Raw genomic sequence first — 18,002 nt, forward strand, 5'->3', positions numbered from 1 at the left:
GTTCATCACCACCTCTTCTCTTAAAAAGTTGTAATTCTCATAGAATTAGAGGGTTTAGATAAATTTCTGTATTTTGATACTTTTTCTCAAGAGGAGTTCCTATAGATTTAAGTTCATAAATTTAATTCATCACTAAAAAGAAAACTGTAGGCCAACCTCATTTATGAAAACGCTAAATCCTTAAATAAAATATTAGATAATGTATTCAGGCCCATTAAAAAGTAACACATCACAATTAGGGCCTTTTAAATGCTTTAATGGAAGAACTTGAAAGAACATTCAACTTACAATGAGGCAGAACCGAGTTCAAAATTGTCCAAAAGTTCGCATTGATTTTACATTGAATTATAATAAACAAAAAGAAATAACAAAAACTCTGAAGATTTCTTTTTAAAACATTTTATGGTGTAGTTCAAATTGGCTGAAATTTGTCTCTGAATGTTTGATGAGATTCCCGTGTGAAACCTATCTGGACCTAGTGCCTTTTTTGGTTAATAGCCTTTTTACAGCTTTTAACACTATTAAAATCTTAAAAGAAATCCGTCTTTAAATCTTAAAATGCTCCATTAACCTCATATCTGTGTGTATAACTTCTCTCTCTCTTCCTGGAACCTCTTTTCTTCCCTTCTACACCTGACTAACTATCAACCATGTCTCTAGACTGAGCTGGAATCATCTCACCTGAGTAGCATTCCTTGCCCGTGTAAGGCTTATTGACTCTATATTTCCCAACACATCTTATTTATATTTCTACAATCAAGTTTTACACTTTATTGCAATTTTTATTTACTTGCCTGCTTATTTTATTAAGCTGGGGATGTTCAATGGAAACGTGGTTTATTTGAAAGAAAATGAGATTTGGACTTATAATAGTATTAAAATTTGGGCTCTTCCACTTACTAGGGGTCTAATCTGATTAACCAATTTTGTTAAAAATTATTAAAAAGTTTGAAATAATGTAAGAGGGTGACTGGATGCATTTTCAGTGGCATACTCTAGCATCATCTAAGCAGCCAGCACAAGCGTTATTTATTTATCTAGGACTATATATCTGTTTGACTTAATGATTTATTGTTTCATTAGAACCCAAACACTGTGTAGTTACATGTTAATCTGTACATTGTTGGGGAGTGGCAGCCAGGAGAAAGATAAACCCAAAGATCATGGTTTTATTGCCCTGTAGGACATTAACCATTTTTCTATGTAACCTAGCAATTGTATTCTAACATTCTTTTGTTGATGTTGTATTGTCAACAATGCTTTTGGTGGGGCTGGCCTGATGGCTTAGCAGTTAATTTCATGTACTCTGCTTTGGTGGCCCTGGGTTCGCTGATTGGGATCCCAGTCACAGACCTCCACACTGTTTATCAAGTCATGCTGTTGCAGGCGTCCCACATACAGAGGAAGATGGGCACAGATATTATCTCAGGGCCAATCTTCCTCAGCAAAAAGAGGAGGATTGGCAGCAGATGTTAGCTCAGGACTAATCTTCCACACCAAAAAAATGCTTCCAGTGATGAACTATAGAAACCGCTGTTTCACAAAAAAGGTCTGTGGTTCTTAGAACCACTTTTATCATCTCATTGATTTCCACATTAATTAATTAGTTAAATAAAATCATTGATACATGTTTATTCCATAATGTAGAAAGTCATGGACTTAATTTTTAAAAATTTATGCTCAAAGTGCACTAAACTCACAGAAAAATAGTAATGATGATACACTTACCCCCATAGCTATTTTTATGGGAAAAAATGAGTATATGGGTATGTACCTGCACCATGGTCTCTCAATAACTAGTATTTGTATTTAGCATTACTCTCTCTTTATCTGGTATGTTGCACCTAATAGGAACTCAATATTGATTTCTTGAACATATGTATCGTTGAATACAAATACAGTTACTTGTTGAGTAACTGACTGAATTATCAACAACGAATTGGCAAAAATAGCCACACTTACATCTTCAATGAGCCTAAATTTCTAGGTGTTAATTGACACTGAAATGCTAAGTTTTGGTCTGTTTTCCTAAGTCTGAGCTGTCTAACTTTTTATCTAGACTTTTTATTTTAAGGTCATTGTCGATTCGCATGCAGTTAGAAATAACACAGGGTGATCCCGTGTACCCGTTACCCAGTTTCCTCCAATGGTAACACCTTGCAAAACTCTAGTACAATGTCACCACCAGGATATTGACACTAATATTCATTCATTGGTGAAACTTTCTATTTCTTTGCTGAGGCTTTCTACTTTTTCATTTCTCTCAAGCATGTTCATAATTGCTCACTGGAACATTTTTATGATAGTTCCTTTAGAATATTTATTAAATAATTCTGACATCTCTGTGATCTTGGCGTTACCATCTATCGGTTTTCTTTCTGCACTCAGTTCAGATCTTCCTGGTTCTTGTTATGATGAGTGATTTTTGATGGAAACCAGAACATGTTGGGTATTGTGATATGCAGCTCTGGATTTTATTTAAACCTTCTATTTTATCTGGCTTCTTCTGCCAAGGTTCTGGCTAGGAAAAGGGAAAAGTGGTTCCTTGTTACTGCAGGGGAGGGAGAAGTCCAAGATTTCCACTCAGCCTCTGTTGACACATGATGAGGGAAGATGTCCCCATTTCTTCTGGGTGGGGTAGGAGTTCTGATTCCCCACTAGGCTTCCATGGCAGCTCCCTGGTTGGGAGGAGTGGGAGTGCCCCCTTACTGCTGCCCGTGTGGCTTCACTACCCTGTGAGGGAAAGGGAGCCTTGTAACTACTGGACCATGATGGAAGCCCTCACTCTCCACTTGGCCTCCTCTAAGACAACACCCGTTGGGGGGGAGGGGTGCTTCATTGTTGGCATGTAGGGGGAAGTCTATGCACCCCACCTGGCAGGAGAGGGCCTGGGCACTGCCCAGAAGTGAGAAATGTCCTGCCTGTCCACTTGGCCATCTCTGATACCACCCTGGCAGCTTGCCTTGTTGCAGGTGGAAAGGGTGGCTGTCCACACTCCCCACTTGGCCTTTCCTGGTGGGAGTGGGCCACAGATTTTTCCATGATGTTTGAGTGGATTAGAGCAGTTCTTGTCTAAAAGTTTTCTGTCTTGCTAGCCTGTCCGTTTCCTGATCTTTTTGATAGAGAGAGCAGACTTTTGTTAGGGCTTTTGAATGTTGTAAGTGCCCCGGCCTTTCCAGGTTGTTGGCTTCTTCAGACCCAAGTCTAGGACATATGAAGCAAAAAGAAATCCCAGGAAACTCACCACCATGGCCTTCCTTGGGTCCCACGGTCCCTACAAGTGTGTCTCTTCTCTCACATTTCAGAGTCATCGTAGGTTTGTTTTATATATATGCCCAGCGTTTTAGTTGTACTTAGAGGGCGGAATAGAGAAAAGTGCGTCTGCTCCATCCTTCCAGATGTGGAAGTCCTCTGAGCACTAAGGTTTATGTTCATTCTGAGGAAGAGAAACTTCAGGAAAATCAATTGCCTTTTATTTTTTTGTTTCTACTAACTGCTCACTACTCCTGATCCTTGACATATTTGGATATTTGGTCAATATTGATCTTGATTTTCTTTTATATTTTTCTGTGTATTGTTAATATCTAGAAAAAATTACAATTGACCTATGGAAGAGAAAATAGAAATATTGGTTGATACTGTTATTGAAATTTGGTCTGTGAAGTAAAAAATTTAATTAATTCGTCAAGGAGGCAGCATACTGTGTTGGCTAAATGCATGGACAGTTCAGCCAGATTATCAGGTTGAAATTTGGTTCCACAGTGGCCAGCAGGGTGACTTTGGGTAAGCTCCTGTGCCACCATTTCCTCATCTTTAAATGGAGTTGATATCACTATCTGTTTTTATATGCAGAGGCTTGTTGTTAAATGATTTGATGTGTGGAAAGCACTTCTTAGAACTGTGCCTAGCATCTAATAAACACTGTCCAAAGGTTTGCTATTCCTAGCCATTTGCCTATTTATTTTTATTAGACACAATTCCCAGCTGCATGTTCTGTTCTATATTTAAGTGTGTATTTTTGGATAGTATCTCATTTCTTTATTGTTAGAGTTTAAGAACACATTTTAGTGTCCGGAAACAGAAGTCTCCTATCTATCAAAATTCTCTTCCAATATTTTCTCCAAATTATTCTCTGTATCAACTTTAAAATACATTCCATAAAGGTCCACATTTTCAAGCAAATTTCAGTATGAAATGCCTTCAATTTACAAATAAATTTAGTAAGACTTGCTATCATTCCAATTCCATCAATAAATAAAGGTGTCCTATCAATAAATAATGTGAGACTTTTGCTTATTCAAAAATTGTATTATATTAACAATTAAATTTTAGAAGTTTTTAAATCAGATTTGCACACTTGCAGTTTATTACTAAGTATTTTAAATTTGTTCCTATGTTATTGGGATATTTTTCTGCTATATCTTTAATAGGGTTGTTACTTGTACACGGAAAGCCACTGCTTTTTGTGTGCTTATTTGGAGACGGAACTTCTTCCCAAATTGTGGCAAAAATGCTCATTTTTGCCTGTTCTTATTTTTATTGTTTTTGGTGGAGAATATGGGCCCTGAGCTAACAACTGTTGCCAAAATTCCTCTATTTCCTTGAGGAAAGTTTTCCCTGAGCTAAGAGCTGTGCCTGTCTTCCTCTGTTTTGTATGTGGGACACGAGCAAAGCATGGCTTGATGAGCAATGTGCAGGTCTGCACTCAGGATCAAACTGGAGAACCCCAGGCGGCAGAAGCAGAGCACATGACCTTAACCACTATGCCACCGGGCCAGCCCCACTGACTAGGTAATCACCGTGCATCTCTCCTTCAAGTTACCCAGAGTTACATTACACACTGGTATTATGTGAATGGAATATTTTATCATTTTATCTACATGATTATTGTTATAAAAAGAAAAATCATATATTTTTGTATTTGTATCTCATATCCAGGAGATTTTACTTTCAAGTTTTAGGAATTATACTGTTTCAGTTGATTCTTTGGAGTATTCTTTGTATAAAATGATGTATTTTAATTTCTTATGTTTTCCTTTTTAATAAATACCACCCTTTTTGTTTCATGAATTGTTGCACCACCCCCCAGAACTCTGGAGCAATGTTAAAAGACAGGAATGAAAGTGAACATTTTATGTTGTCCACAAATTTAAGTGTAGATGGTATTTTCAGTTTTTCATTATTTAACTGCAATGTCTGTTGGCAATTCCAAAATGTTAGTTATTGTGTGAAAAGTCTTCAGGACCAGTCTTTCATCTTGGGGTCCCATGCAACCCTAGACTTGCTGTTTTTCAGCCACAGTAGACCTTTTTGTCAGGTCCCCGAATAGTGGAAGAAATGTGCTATTCTAATTATCTCTGACAAGGAAGTCTTCCTTTATTCAGCTGTTATAATTCTACTTATCTTTCAGTACTTAAAATAAAACACTTTTGTACTTTTTTGTTTCTTTTGTGGGGAATATTCTGACATCTCAAAGTAAGGTTAGATACTACCCCAATATTTGTATTTACTGCACTTGTATCGTGACCCTTATAATGTTCCTTGTGATCACTCATCATGTTCATCTCCTTGCTCCCTGACTCTGAACTGGCAGAGAACAAGTGTGATAGGGCAACCAGGGGTACTAAAATGCATCCTCAGCATATTTCACAGTGGCTGGTTCATAGCAGAAATATAGGATATGTTTTTCGTTTGTTAAGTCATGCACATTGTTTCTGAACACTTACGTGTGTCCTCATCGGTGCTAGTAACTTGAGAAATTAAGCTAAATAACATGCACCCTTCAATGTGTTCATATTTGGTTGAAAGACTTATATACAATAAAACCAAGATACTCATAATGACGTGTGTTAGGTTCCATGGTAGAAACAAACACAGGTCACTCTGGGATAGCCCTTCAAAATATTTTCTTGAGAAGGTAATGCAGAGAGTCAAAAGATAAGTAGGAGTGAACCAGGTCAAAGAGAAAAGTATCCTTACATAGGGAAGATTATTAACTTTTCTGGAGAAATCAGTGAGTAAATGAAAGAACAGCTTTGAGATTTCAGTCCTATTCTCGATCCTCCCCATTTTGGGGACGAATAAGGACGTAAACGAAAGGATGAGTAGGAAACTTCCTCCAGATCTGGCCCTGTGTCATTGGAAACCTCCTTCTCTGGGCAGAGGGCACAGTCAAAGCAGCAGGCAGCCTTTCTCCACTGGGGAGCTTGCCTGGATGCAGGGCCACAGCTCGTGCTACACAGAACAGGGACTCTGAAGAAATCAGAGGGAAGTCTTGTTAAAATCTGAAAATATGATCTAGTTCTGTGTAACCAAAATGTTTCAGGGACAATCAACAAATTCCATTTAAAAGAAGCAGCCCCTTTGATCACAGGGCTGGATGCTCTTAACTACTGTATGATGTTAGCCATAACAAATTATAGAACCATACACTTTATTACATGTATTTTTATTATCTAATAGGAATTAAGAAATAAAGATTACTCAAGTTGAAAGGAATGTTAGACAATAACTTGAGTTGGAAGAGGTGACTGTGCTTGTCCTATTGAGCTGAAGGAGGACATCAAAATCCCCATGCTGGGCTCTGTTCTAAATACATATGGGTCATAAACATCCAGCAATGAAACTGTCCAACCAACCTCTTTAAACCCAGTGACCCAATCAATCAACTCTTCACAGATGGAAAAGTCTTGACAAGGTGGTGCCTGTGGGACAAATTGTCCTACTTTCACCTGAAGCCCAAGTCCACCAGCAAAGTTCGAAAAGTTGAGAATATCATACTCTTTGACAGAGATTCTTGCTGATCTAGATGTACCTGGTCCCTACCATTGCAGTCAAACTGTGTGGTCTTCCGAAAGGAGTGGAGATGGAAAAGCTGTAGTTGAGCTGCAGAAAGAATTTTGGATTTGGACACAAAAGATCTGATAGCTGTGTGACATTGGAAACATCCCTCTTCTTTTTAACTTCAAACTTAAAAGTACTCACTTGTATTATAAGATTCAAAAGAGGTAACCCATATGGAAGTAACTTGATAACCTAAAATGAAAATTTAAACTGATATTTAAATATCATATAGTATGTATGTGATTTATATATGTGATACATATATTTTTATGAGATAAACATGGTAAGTTATCCACTATAGAATCAGACCCTACATAGGCACTTCCCCTGTCAGTCACCTCCTTGAGGAGATGCTTGAGAACATGAAAATCAAAAAATATCTATGCATAGCATTCAGAAAATATTGACCAGAGAATCAAATTCAGCCTCTCTCATTTGTCATTAGCAGTCTCTCAAAACTTCTCTTAACTTTTTTGCAAGATGGGTATAAAAATACTGCCTAAAGAAATTGTGATATAAGGTGAAACATATACATATATAAATATACCATTTCTATATCATGCATATATATATATGCATAAGATAAAAAATTTAAGTTAGCTACTAGCATGCCAGAACTGACATAAGCAATTCGAGCACTAGAGTTCTCTCTACTATCATTTAAGGCCATCATGGAAGAAGTCCAAACCTACGATAATGAAAAAAGAAAGACAATATTGGCAAGACTTTGAGGCTCTTTGTGACTCAAAGAGTTCCCTTTGGCCCATAAATTCCAAAATTCTATCTCTGCCATTGTCACCTTTTTCTTTACAATTATTTCTACACAAACAAGTTGAAATTGAAAGACTCTAAGACCAGAACTCTGTCTTAAGCACTGAAGTTAGTAAAGAAACTGGTATAACTCTGAAAAAAGAACCCCAAACCCTGATTTCATACTGACGTCCTGAAAAAGGTACATTTGACTATGTATTTGGACAAGATATAAAATTTATAGACCATCAGACAAGGAGCAGCTTGATTTGGAACATTACCTACTGAGGGTAAACAACCAGCCTCTCCCCATTCCCTATTGATTGCATTTCTGATGGCTGCAAAAGAAGTTTATGAAGGGTCTGGGCCACAGCACAGACAGCATTTTATACACAGTTACTCCTGCCAGCCATGGCCATATCAAACTTATGCAAAGGGCGAGACTCAAAAGAGGCATTGAGAGGACAGTCCTCCAAATTTTTACATTCAGTTTCAGAAATCAAGCAATCAAAATGCAGGTTCCGTAATTTAGTGAGGTAGAAGTCTTCTGGGTGTTTAGAAGGGGTAACTTTCTGGAGAAATTGTTTCAAACCAGGGATCTCGCTGTGTGGTTGTCAAAAAGTGAGAGTCTCATGGAACGTATCAAGCATGGAATAACTTTCACGGAACGTAAAATCCCATTGCAATGTAGTGATCAGACTTGCTTGTCACCAAAAGGTTCCCCTTTGAAAAGCTCAGTCCTATGAGTGAGTCAGAGTCACCATAAATGACAATCACATTTGCTGATGAATCGCTAATCCTGAAATGCTATTGCCAGGCCAATGAGAAATATATCCTGTCAGTGACAGAAATCAATTCAACAAAGGCCACACAGATGCCACTCTGGTACATCTCTTTTCTCAAGTCCCATAGAAACTGAACCCCTTTCTTGTCTTCTGAAACAGCCAGCACAACCCAGATCTAGTCAAAATGCAGCCTCAACCAAACCATACCAAGGGCCAGTGCTGTGTTTCTGGGGGCCATCTGGTAGAGAGATGGAAACTGGTCTTTGTCCCTCAGGATGGGATCAAAAGGGCCATAGGTGAGCTAAACGGGAAAAGAAAAATATCGTCCCATTTGAGATCAAAGGAAGCAAGGTGAGGAAGAAATGAAGCGCAATTATCAGCCTATCTGACTTCAATTATCTTCAATGGCCTCAAGCCAGACTGATGGTTGCTGTTCAACAAGTGTCCCTTCGGGGCCGGCTCCCTGGCCCTGTGGTTAATTTCATGCGCTCCGCTGCGGCGGCCCAGGGTTCAGATCCTGGGCGAGGACATGGCACCACTCCTCAGGCCACGTTGAAGCAGCATCCCACATCCCACAACTAGAAGGACCTGCAACTAAGATATACAACTGTGTACAGGGTAGGGGGTTGGGGAGATAAAGCAGAAAAAGAAAAAGTAAATAAGATTGGCAACAGTTGTTAGCCCAGGTGCCAATCTTAAAAAAAAAAAAAAGTGTCCCCTGTAGAAAGGAATCACAGAAAAGCTTTGTTCCTTCCACTTTTTTCTTTTTAAAGGTTTTATTTTTCCTTTTTCTCCCCAAAGCTCCCCAGTACATAGTTGTATATTCTTCGTTGTGGGTCCTTCTAGTTGTGGCATGTGGGACGCTGCCTCAGCGTGGTTTGATGAGCAATGCCATGTCCGCGCCCAGGATTCGAACCAACGAAACACTGGGCCACCTGCAGCGGAGCGCGCGAACTTAACCACTCGGCCACGGGGCCAGCCCCTTGTTCCTTCCACTTTTGTGCATCACTCTCCCTCTGAAAGTTATCTGCAAAACAATGGACATAACTCAGAAATCCCCAAAACTTTAGCCAGTTAGGATCTATCTATTAGTATGCTCTTTGACATCAGTCTTAGCAGCCTATGTTCAAGTACCATGTCTGACTGGGCAATGGAAACAAAATACTAAATGAACAAATGGGACTACATCAAAGTAAAAAAATCATCTGCACGGCAAAGGAACCCATCCACAAAACCAAAACACAACCTGACAACTGGGAGAAGATACTTGCAAACCATATATCGGATAAGGGGTTAATATCCAAAAGACAGAAAGAACTCATACATCTCAACAACAACAAAAATCAACAACCCAATTTAAAAAATGGGCAAAAGATCTGAGCCGTGATTTCTCCAAAGAAGATATACGGATGGCCAACAGGCATATGGAAAGCCGCTCAACATCATTAGCGATCTGAGAAATGCAAATCAGAACTACAAGGAGAGGTCCCCTTACTCTGGTCAGAATGGCTCTAATTAACAAGACAAGAGACAAGTCTTGGAGAGGATGTGGAGAGAAGGGAACTCTCCTACACTGCTGGTGGGAGTGCAGACTGGTGCAGCCACTATGGAAAGCAGTAGGGAGTATCCTCGGAAAACTAAGAATAGATCTACCATATATATGATCCAGCTAGCCCACTGCTGGGTATTTATCCAAAGAACTTGAAAACACAAATGCAGAAAGACACATGCACCCCTAGGTTCACTGCAGCATTATTCACAACAGCCAAAACTTGGAAGCAACCTAGGTGCCCACCAAGGGAAGAATGGATAAAGAAGATGTGGTATGTATGCACAATGTAATACTACTCAGCCATAAGAAATGATGAGATCCGGCCATTTGTGACAACCTGGATGGACCTTGAGGGTATTATGTGAAGTGAAATAAATCAGAGGGAGAAAGTCAAACACCGTGTGATCTCACTCATAAGTAGAAGATAAAAACAGTGACAAATACACACAGAGCAACGGAGATTGGATTGGTGGTTACCACAGGGGGAGGGGGAGGGGAGAGAGCAAAAGGGGTGATGAGGCTCCCATGTGAGGTGACGGACTATAATTCGTTTTCGGGTGGTGAACACGATGTAATCTACACAGAATTCGAAATATATTACAACGTACATCTGAAAGCTACATGATGTTAGAATCCACTGTTACTGCAATAAAATAAAATAAAATAAAATAAAATAAAATAAAATAAAATAAAATAAAGAAGTGTAGGAGCCTCAAGAGGCAGACAGGCTTTTGAAAAGTTATTCTAGGGATTTGTATGGCTTAGCTCAGGGCGGCAGACAACAGCCTGAGACACAGCTGTGACATAGCCACTAACTTCAACTAAATTATACTCCGACTGGAGGAAAATCAAAACTACTATAATCATAATATATTGAAGGCTTTACTTTGTGCCAGATCCTGTGCTCACTGCTTTGCACCAACTGTCTCATTTAATCCTCACATCCAAAAGGTAGGTTACCGTTATTCTCCCCATTTTAAAGGTGAGGAGGCGGAAGCAGAAAGATGGCAATCTGCCTGTAATTCACATAAGCATTCTCTAGGTAATGACATGACTTTTTGACAAGATTTAAAGGTTTAACACATTACAGTGAAGATGCAGATCCCAGTATCACAGAACGTGAAAAACACTGAGTCCTGCAAAATGTATTAAAACACTAATTATGGATCCTCACAATCTCTTTGCACGTTTTTTCAGATGAGGGAAAACCCAGTGTGAAAAACCATTGATGAGATGACTCCAGATGAGGACTATGTCTGGTCTTTAAAGCCGGGAACTATCCCAGGAGATTCTGAGTCAGTGGGCCCAGAGGAGGCCTTGAGCATCTCTGTTCTTTTAAAAAGCCCCACAGGCTACACTTCCGTGCCCTTGGAGTTGGGAAGTACAGTCATGCCCTACATCGGGACGTTTCAGTCAACAACGGGGGTCCCATAAGATTAGTCCCATGTGGCCTAGGTGTGTAGGAGGCTCTGCCATCTAGGTTTAGGAACTCCGTGGTGTTTGCACAGTCTCGAGATTGCCTGACCGTGACACACTCCTCAGAACTGATCCCCACTGTTAAGCAAAGCATGACTGTACTGCCTTAGACTCTCCACGGTTCCAGACCCTGCACTGTTTGGATGACTGCACACGCAGAGGGCACCGTGTCTGAGGCATAGAGCAGCTGGAATCACACAAGCTCTCGACAGAGCGTCAAGGAAAGGCGTGCTCTCCTCACACGACTCTCTACTTTTCTCTGTGTCTCAACCATTTCATAGCTAATCTGCTTTTTTTAAACGAGCAGCTTTGAAAAAAAAAAAAACGTTACCAGCAAATACTAAACAAACCAATATAAACAATACATATTAAATAAGCCTAACCCTAAAATGCTACTGAAAAGGCTTTTATTTCCCTGGGATAATTTTGAAAGCAGTAGATTGTTTTACCTAGAGCAGCCAATTTGAGAGAGATTATTTCTAATTCCACAGTGCTACAGATGCGGTCAGTAGCAACTGCAAGCTGGAAAGGAAATAAAGTTGGCTGTAATCCATTCCAGTTCACAGGTTTCACCAGGGACAGTCTCCAAGCCTTTAATACTCATGTAGGTATTTATCCGTTTATTTAATCAACCACTACTAACACCTACTAAAGGCCAGACACTGCTCTAAGTACTTCACTGATATGAAATATCCTTTCACCTTTACACTCACCTATGGAGTGTGTATGATAATCATCCCCATTTTACAGATCAGGAAACTGACACACAGAATGGTACAGTACCTTGCCCAAGTTCACACAGCCCGTAGGTGGCAGAGCTAGGACCCATTTGACAGAGTCTGGCTCCAGAGTCCACGTTCCCAATCACCATGCTTGGTCTCCAAAAACGTATAGAAAGCGCCAGCCTTAATCGAAAAGTTTTGTTTTCCCCACCCTACAGTCCCCACGTGGCCCCAGTTTCCAGGGCATTCTTTCAGCTCCTCTGACAGGCCACACTCCTCCATTGCCCTGTCCCAACGCTCTCCCGCACAAGTCCTCCTTTTCTTTTAGGCATCTGCTCTCAGCTTGAACATCACTGCCTAAGCCACAAAGTCTATCAGTAAATGCTGTATTTCTCAACACTCAACACAAAATTGCTTTTACGTATCTCCTAGGTAATTAGTTGCTGCCTGTCTGTCCTTTCCAACTAGGCTGTGAGGTCCAGTAGGTCAAACACCATGTCAGTCTTGCTCCTCAAGTGTCCAGACCACTGAACACGCACCGACTAGAGGAAAGGAAGGACTTGTCACAAAGTCAACTCTCCAGACTTCCTGTGGAAGGAGGGAACGGACGGAGCACCCTCGAGCCTCACGCTTTCTTTGCCACACTTTCAAGTGTGGGACACATACCTGTGCTCACAATGCTCCCCGGACAGCCCCCACTGCACCCCTAACAGGGAGACTTCCGCACAGTCAAGGGCTTTGGAAAGCACTGGCTCTGCACACAAACGTTACGTGGCCCTAGACAGGCCACTTCCCCTGAACCGGCCTGAGCTTCAGGGGCACAACAGGCTTCACGAAAACCCCAACGGAACGTAGCCTCTAAAAGAGGGAGACCTGCACTCCTCAGAACGCATCGAGACCAGTGTCCTTATCTACTTCGCGTCTGTCCTTCCAAGAAGCCAAGACCACGGGGGCCGCTTCAGCGCCCGACTCCCGGGCACCGCATCCCCAGGCTGGCCCCGTGCCCGGCACACACCGTCCGTTCCATGAACGTATGACGCGCACGAAGAGACCCCCCCCGCCCCCCGCTCCCCGCGCCGCACAGCTGTCCCGCGACCTGACGGGCACCTCTCGGCGCACAAGCCTCTTCCTCAGGTACACGCTCGCCTCCCACCAGCCCCCAGGCTCACGCCCCCAGGTACCTCTCGCAGATGGCATCATCTTCGCAGGCGCCCTGGTCGTCCGTGTCCCGCGAGCAGGAAGAGCGGGAGCTGCAGGAGGGCCACCTCAGGCTAGCGGCCGTGGCTGTGGAGGGCCTGGGCTGCTGTGCCCAGCGGGGACACGGAGCGGCGTCCACGGACGCCGGGGGAACGGACGAGCCCGGCCCGGGAGAGAGCAGCAGAGCGCGGCCGGACTCCGCCGGGCTGGGCTCTCGGCAGGCGCGGCTCGCCGATGCCTCCCAGGATGGCGGCCCAGCAGCCGCGCGCTCCCCGCGTGTGCCCGCGCGCGCGCGAGCGCCGCCGCCCAGAGGCTCCCCGGCCGCTGCCCCGCCCCCCCGCCGGCGGCGGATGTGGACACCTCCCAACCAACCAACCACAACAACAGAAAGCCAGGACTCCTGTCTCCCTCGGGGTGAGATCAGATATTGATAGCTTGCTTCCTGTTCATTCAGTTGAGGAACCAATGGGTGTCACTGATATGCAAAGTAGAAATGACCTTGGGCGAGGCTGAGGTGGGGCAGTTTAGCCAAGGGGAGAGGTTCGGAGATGAAATACACCACTTTCTTTGACTCATCCTCAGCCTAGAGGGTATTGCAAGCCACTGAACAAGCATAGTCGTCGGGCAGGGCACCATACACAGTCCACACGTGTGAGTGGGTATGAAGTGTCAACAACACACGGTAGAAGGTGTGGATCCCATCGGTCTAGATGAGGAGGCTGAGGGGGACTGGAAGAAGGTGGAGGCAGACGCACCAATACACCTCTGTTGATCGATGAGCAAAGAATTCTTGTGTTCTTTGCTGAGCCTCTGATTCAGAAAAACTGGTGATTCAGAGGACTCTGGTCAGTTTTTCATTGTGGGGCCACCCCAAAGGCTTCCCTCAGGCAGGGCCAGCTCATTCCATTTAAGCTCCTGATCAAGGGGCTGAAACTTTAGGACATAGCAGTAGAGTCTGGAAATGGTGAGCTTAACCATCTCAAGCTGCATGATGCTTCCAAGTTTGCGACTGTACTGGGGGAGCCATGAACAATGTCCCAGCCAGAGAAGGTGGCTGCCGGCTAATCTGCATCCTCTGACAAAGTCAAGAAAAGAGAAACTGGAGTTTCAATCCCTGTGAACACTAATATTGGGAGAGAAAGCTGGGCATGAACCATGGCCTTTCTCCCTAAGAGGCTCAAGTGGACATTTGCTGCCTTGGCTGTCCAGGATTGCTTTCTGATCGAACAACAGCTAGAGTTTATTCTGAAGAACTAAACTCTCCTTTCAGTCCACTTGTATCACATGAGGCTCCATGCTTGGCACGGGGGGCAGAACCTTACCGCGGCCTGGCAATGATACCCAGAACACCCCAGTGATACTTTAGGAGTGTGTGTATGTGTGTGTTGGGGCGGGGGAGGGCGGTGACCAGATGGGTCCAATCTGAACGAATCCAAGGAGTTGAACCAAACCAGGAGTTACTAAGTCTGGAAGAGCTCTCTTTTTGGCCAGACTTGAACCTGGGAGGATGTACCTTTCAAGCTACTGAGAGCCATCTTGCCATCTCATATAGCCTGAGAATGATGCTAATGGGCAGGCTAACAGAGTCTGGGGCACCGTATACACAATTAGTGGTGACCTGAGTTTGGAGTGTGGTAGCTGACGGGAAAATCACCAGCGTCTGTGGAAATGGTCAATCAGAAGCAGCTAAATTCAGAAAGATGAAATAAGCTCTCATTGGGTAGTTGCAACTTTACTCCTGAGCTAGGCGCCAACTATCCCTCCCTTTCCATCACCACCTGGTAGTACCTCAGTCAACCATTTTCTTCCTTCCCTGTGTTTCCATTTGCCTAAGTTTGACCTGTGATTTGCTCCCAAGCCTTAAGTAGCTCTAGTCTCTTGGAAGACCAACTTTCTTCCATTGAAGTGCTGTTGCTCCTTTGTCAAAAATCAGTGGGGCATATTTGTTGGGACTATATCTGGGTTCTTTGTTCAGTTCCATTGATCTATGTGTCAATCCCTCTGCAAATATTACACAGTCTTGCTTACCGTACCTGTGTAATAAGTTATGAAACTGAGTAGCTCGATTACTCCCACTTCTTCCTTGTCAGAGTTGTTTAAGCTATTTTAATTCCTTTCTCTTTCCGTACAGATTTTGGAATTACTTTGTCTCTAGCTACAAAACCAATTTACTGGATTTTGATTGCATTAAATCTGTATAACAGTTACGGAGTATTGACATCTTTACTATATTTCGTCTTCCAATTCAGGAACATGGTATTTTTCTCCACTTATTTAGCTGTTTCACTGTTATTGTCAGTGTTGTGTAGAGTTCGCCATGCAAGTCCTGGACATGTTTTGTTGGATTCACACCTAAGTCTTTTATTTTTATTAGTGATCCCTAGTGTACTTTTAATTTTGGTATCCTATGCACATGTTCATTGCTAGTACATAGAAATACAACTGACTTTTACATGTTTATTTTCTATCCTAGCATATTGCTGAACTGTGTTATCACTTCTAGGAAGAATTACTTATTAATTTAATTTTCTTTTTTGAGGAAGATTGGACCTGAGCTAACATCTGTGACCATCTTCTTCGACTTTGTATGTGGAGCACCTGCCACAGCATGGCTTGATAAGCGATGCATAGGTCTGTGTCTGGGATCCAAACTGGTGAATTCTGAGCCACCGAAGCAGAGTGCACCAACTTAACCAACTACCACCGGGCCAGAGCCAAGAATTATTTTTAATAACTTCTTGTGACATAAAGCATGAAATTAAGATTCAATATTATGACCTGTCTTGACATCTGATAAATCAAGGGGACTTCAAATGGCCTAACTGCCATTCCCCACTCCTCTGCCCCCTCTTCTCCCACAGATAAGGGCCCCTGGCCAAACACCCCTTCTCATCACAGGGAGCACACACAGTGCCTGCTTGTTCCTGACCTCAGGCTTCAGTTCCCTATCAGAGAATCATTCCAACAAGCCCACCACACCCTCCTGTGGGAACCAGGGCTCACTTCACCCTCTTGTTACCACACAGTCCTGTTCCTACCCAAACCTCTGCTTGTTCCATCTGTTCCCAAGTGCAGTCCCCGTGTGGCCCTGCATGGTGTGTGCTGTCCTCCTCCTGGGGCTGTGAGAATATATGATAAACTAATAAACTGCTGTCCATTCCACCTGTCCACTGTCGAGTGTACTGTGTTTAGCCAGCCCCATGAGTCTAGGGTGGAAATCTCCCTCTCACCAATGGAGTGAAGTGACTAAAACAGTTGGCATCACAAGGAGGATGGCCCAACCTCACCTGAGGACACCTGGGCAGTGCTCACTAACTACTCCTTTGCTAACTATCGGGGTCGTTGGCAGCAGTTACTATCTTGGGAGTGAGGGCCCATTGCCGGCCAGCTTGGGCTTTAGCTCATGTTCTGTTCTCTCAAGTGGATGCTGCCATCTCTTCCCCACCCCAGTGTCTCATTCTTCCCCAGAAAGCAAGACCTATTCTTAGTTGACTCTATCCCAGAGTGAGGTGCCATCAGGTGTGGCCTGTGTCTGGCAGGTGGTCTCCCAGCCTCCTACCCGAGGGCAGCGACAACACAACCTCCTAACTGGTGGATGCTTGAGTTCCATTTCCTGAATCTCAGGCTGATGCTCCTTAGTCACTGTGTCTAGTCTGATGACCATCAGTGGCTACTTGGGGCGGTCACAGAGACACTGTTTGGGAAAGTGTCCCCCCAGCACAGTCCTGGGGATGACCCCTTGTTTGGCTTGAGGAAAGGAGAAGGCCATGACCCCAGGAAGATTTCAGAATGACTCCCTGGTTCCCTCCAGAGTCAGGGCTGTTCAGGCAAAGGCAGTGAGCTCACCCGTCTCCTGTGCTGCTGCTCATCATGCTGCTGTCAGGGGCTCTCCAGATCCATAAGGGTTTCGAGGTCCACGAGCATGGGAGCCCATGGCCCAGGCACAGATCAAAAAGAACAAGTGTCTATGGGGGAGCGTGTGGTGTTCTACTTCTCTCCCAATGTGAAACTCTGAACCAGCACACTTGGGCTGTGCTTAGCGTTGTTCCTGACCAGCATGCCAAAGGACTAATCTGGTCATCAAGGGGCTCGAGGCCCCCACCTCGGCCATAGACAAAATGACCTCCTGGATGTGGACTTCAACACTGGGGAGATTGACTGGCATTCCTGGAGGGAAAGAACACTTGTCTTTGAGGCCCGACACCTGGTTCCTTTCCACATAACCACCCTGAAGGTCTGCCCACATGTCATCCGATGGAGAAACACAAACACTGTGACTCTCCAGGCAAAAATATCCCGAGGGAATAAGTACAGAGAGAAGGTGGGGGGAGGGAAGCAGTGCCCAGCGGGGAGAAGGTAGGGCTGCAGCAGAAGATGGCTTCCACCCCTCGACGTCTGCATGCTGGGGGCCCTGGGCTCCTCCAATGCACCCTGTCACGTAAGCCGGGGTGGCACAAAACTCTGATCCTCAGGGTTATGAGGAAAACAATGCACAGCACCCCTGTGGCACAGTGAAGGTGTTAATTCAAACCTGACTTAAATACAACCATTGCTGGAGAGAGGCCCTAACCCTGATGCTCCCGACCTGAGCCTCTCTGGAGGGAAAACTGATAAACAAGAGCAGAGCAGAAAGACACTCCCCCAGCCCCAAGTGCATCCTGTGACCATCAGACCAAT

At 43.6% G+C, this 18,002-nt stretch overlaps 1 long non-coding RNA gene across 1 annotated transcript in view; it reads right to left on the reverse strand.

Annotated features, from left to right (window-relative positions):
* The window catches only part of LOC139040145 (uncharacterized), a 135,599-nt gene extending 121,964 nt beyond the window's left edge, over positions 1 to 13,635 (reverse strand). The window contains exon 1 of the long non-coding RNA XR_011494070.1: positions 13,310 to 13,635. This is a non-coding gene — a long non-coding RNA (uncharacterized lncRNA). The remainder of the gene's footprint in view (positions 1 to 13,309) is intronic.
* Positions 13,636 to 18,002: the final 4,367 nt, after the last annotated feature.

Source organism: Equus asinus, chromosome 14, assembly GCF_041296235.1.
Source record: "Equus asinus isolate D_3611 breed Donkey chromosome 14, EquAss-T2T_v2, whole genome shotgun sequence".
Classification (NCBI taxonomy): domain Eukaryota; kingdom Metazoa; phylum Chordata; class Mammalia; order Perissodactyla; family Equidae; genus Equus; species Equus asinus.